The sequence below is a fragment of the Corvus brachyrhynchos genome, unplaced genomic scaffold (assembly GCF_000691975.1).
Source record: "Corvus brachyrhynchos isolate BGI_N302 unplaced genomic scaffold, ASM69197v1 scaffold1577, whole genome shotgun sequence".
NCBI classification, from domain to species: domain Eukaryota; kingdom Metazoa; phylum Chordata; class Aves; order Passeriformes; family Corvidae; genus Corvus; species Corvus brachyrhynchos.
Genome location: NW_008239106.1, coordinates 80,512 through 84,036, shown reverse-complemented (window position 1 = coordinate 84,036; position 3,525 = coordinate 80,512).

Below are 3,525 nucleotides of genomic sequence, written 5' to 3'. Positions count from 1 at the left end.
CCCCCCGTTCCGCCCCCTCGAAATATTGATTGTTTTAAGTGTTTCTGACTTGGCCACAAACATCTGGAAGGTATGAACGTACCGGATTTGTTTCCAGCCACAAAACAGCCCCAAATCCCAAACCCTCCAATTCTGGCGAGGCTGTGGCAAACGCCAGGAATGCGCCTTTGCAGAATACAATCATTTTTAAGAATTTGGGTTAAAGTACGAATGTGCTGCAGTTGCAAAATACAACCTCAGCCCATCCTGGAAGATACTGAGTCAAGCAGAAATTGATATTCACACACGATTAAGCTGAACTGAAGTGAATCTGCAGGTCTGACCTGTCTAACGTGAGTCAGCATGAACAACTTTTAGTCAAACTAAGTTTTATAAAGCATTAACTCTTAAACAGACACTTGGACCAAGCCCTCTAGTTCCTCCATCTCTGTGCTAAGCTCCAGCTGGTCCCTGCCAAGGGGCTTCCTGCATCCCTCTGGGATCCCTCCCAGATTAAAAATAAAGTAGTGCTGTCTTGAGGCAACTTCAATTTGGGTCAAATCTAACTGATTCGGTTCACATCAGGTTGTACAAAAATGTCCCCACTCTAAAATTTCCATTGAAAAAGAGCTATTCAGAAATAACTAAGCATTGTGCTGAAGTTTTTGATGCTACAGCAGGAAAATGTGGAAGTAAAAGTGGATTTAGGGCTTTTAGCATGCTACATAAGGGCTTGTCCACACTGAAAAGTGATACAATAAAATTACAACTGCACTGTAAAACCTGCAGAGTTTAACTTCTGAGGTAGAACACCTTCTGAAATAACAGCATGTTAACACGAGCTCTTAAAAACAAAAAACAAACCAAAATCTTAAACTTCAAGAAACCCTGACATTTTCATCTACTGTCCCTGGCCATGGCAGGTGGGCTGGAATTAGAGGTTCCTTCCAATCCAAACTGCTCTACGATTCCTTGAAATTACATTCACGTTAAAAGAACTTTCTGTAACTTTCTATTCTAATTTTCACTCCTGCCTTTTCCCCACATTCACAAGACCAAAACAATGTATGTAGACACTTAAATCCATAAATGGTCAAGGGCAAATTGGATTAGTGATGCCATTTTGCCTTTAACACAAACAAAATATGATCCCCTTTTAACGTAGGCTGTAGTAGCACCATGGACCCAGGCAAACACCAGAGTATCATGATAAGTATCTGATCAAATGCATACTTTTTTTTTTCCCTAGTAGTAAAGTAGGGAAAAAAACGTAATAGTAAGAAGATGCCACAGAGCACAGCTCTTAGAGGCCAGGAGGAGAACAGAGCCTGTGACTTTCCAGTGCTCTGTTAACCATACTAAACCCTGGTAGTCCCCACCCAGCTGCAAATGAAAATATCCGAGGGCAATCGCTGCCAGACATCTATAAACTTGACCTTCTCTCTTTATAGGCCTGACAAAGCTTCCCTTTTTTTTTTCTCCACTTTTGCAAAAACAAAAGCAGGCTTATGTCAGCAAAATACTCAGCTGACCTTCAAGCAAAGAGGCCTTAGAAGATAGAGTGCTATTAATATTCCACTTAAGAAAATATTTGTAGATGCTCAGAAATTGTAGCCAAGGTTTATACAGCCCATCCAGGATGCTCAGTGAAAGGAACAGAAGAGCTGTGAAAGCTGGAGGAAGTATTTTTTCCCTGAGGGAAAAAAAAAATCCTGAACATGCATAGGTATTTAAACTTGAGTGCAGTGAATACATTAATTCAAGTGTACACTAGTTAAAATTGAATTTAGCACACCATTAGGAAGGGATATATTTTTAGTCCTTGCTATGCAGTCTCTGTGTGTATTGAGCCCATAAAATTAAATGTGTGCAGAGAGGATGGCTGCAGTTGGATGCTCATCTGCAGTTACCTGCAGCCTGGGTAGGGGCTCTTAGAGGTGCCCTTTGCTGGTTATTTCAGGTCAGGCTGCCACTAACCTTGCTCTTCCCAAGACAGACGTGTTTGACACGCAAAGATATCCTAAAAGAACACGTTCCATTTCCTTTCTCTGCCCTGACTGCCCTTTGTGCCAGCTGCCTCGGAAAGGCGACAATCCTGTGGCGCAGGAGACTGGACAGAGCTCCAGCATGAAGACTGAACATGCAAACTCTCATTCCTACGCCAGCACTCTTCCTGAGAGAGGGTTTCAGTCCAAGTTACAGAGAAACAGGAATAATAATGGTAAGTGAGGTCTTAGGAAGACAGCTCAGAGAAAAAACCAGATTCAAGTGCTAACACTCCTATGGTAACATTATAACTGTTTTTCTAACTCTTAGGTCAGTCTTAAAAAGGTAATTCTTCCTAGTTGGAGAAAGGTAATTCTTCCTAGCTGGAGACGACATGTTTCCCTTACCTGTGACTCACAGCTGTCAGTAACAAGGAAGGATGCAATTTGGGATGTGCAATTCAGTGCTCTTCCTAGTCATGCCTGAGGCCAGGGAACCGTCTGCCTAAAGAACAGCTTTGTGAACGGCTATTTTTAGCTGAATTGCTGCAGCTAGAGGAAGAATGAAGCAGGCTCTGGCCTACACACAGAGTCAATATTCTACATATTTCCAAGAACAGTAACTGTGCATTTCCTTTCACCTCGGTTCATTTCTGCACGCCCCTGTCCTCAGTGTACCTTCCTCACAGGGGAAGAAAAAGGCAGGACACGCCTGCATTCTGCTTCCCAGGTGGATGCTGTGCTTTTGCCAGGCACTCATCACCGAAAACTGCAAACTAAAACATGAATAGAAGTTCGGTGAGTCACAGGCTTTACATCGTTTCCTTCGCCCCCTTTGGTGGACCCTGGTAATTAATTCAGAGATGTGCTGCTTGGGAATGCTCAGATTCCACCCGTGCCTTATTCCCTGCTTTATGATGACATAAACAGAGCTCTGCTCTTAGCTTATTCTATATTTAACACAGACTTTCCTCATCTCCCTGCTGGATTTCATAGGCAAAGGTTCAGATTCTGATCTCAGCTGCCTGCACTGATGTAAACGTGCAGTCACTCAACTGATGCCAATAAAGTCACTCTGGAAATCTGGGACGTGACCTTAGATATCCCTCTCGTGTCAGTCCCTATAATCACTAAAACAACACATCTTTAGAGCTGGTGGTGGCCTTCCTGGAGGAGTCTCCCATTTCCCAGTTACATAAGGTTTATGGTCCCAAGTGAAACAGAACCAAGTCTTTAAATTCCTGTAGTCCTACTGAAATGGCTGCTTCTGGAAACAGCAACTGGTGTGCTTCTGTAGGAACAGGGGACGTTTCAGTAGCAGATGCCAGCAGAAGTCATAGACTCACAGAGTGGCTTGGTTTGAAAGGGACCATGAAGACCATCTAATTCCATCCCCCTGCCACGAGCAGGGACACCTTCCACTAGACCAGGTTGCTGAGCACAGGTCACAGTTCTCTGGCTGTCAGAGAGCAAGGGGTGAGGACACTTTTCTGGCTTTACTGAGTCTCTGAAGAGCCAAATAATCTGAAGAGGTTACAGCACACATTTAGAGGCTGCGCCA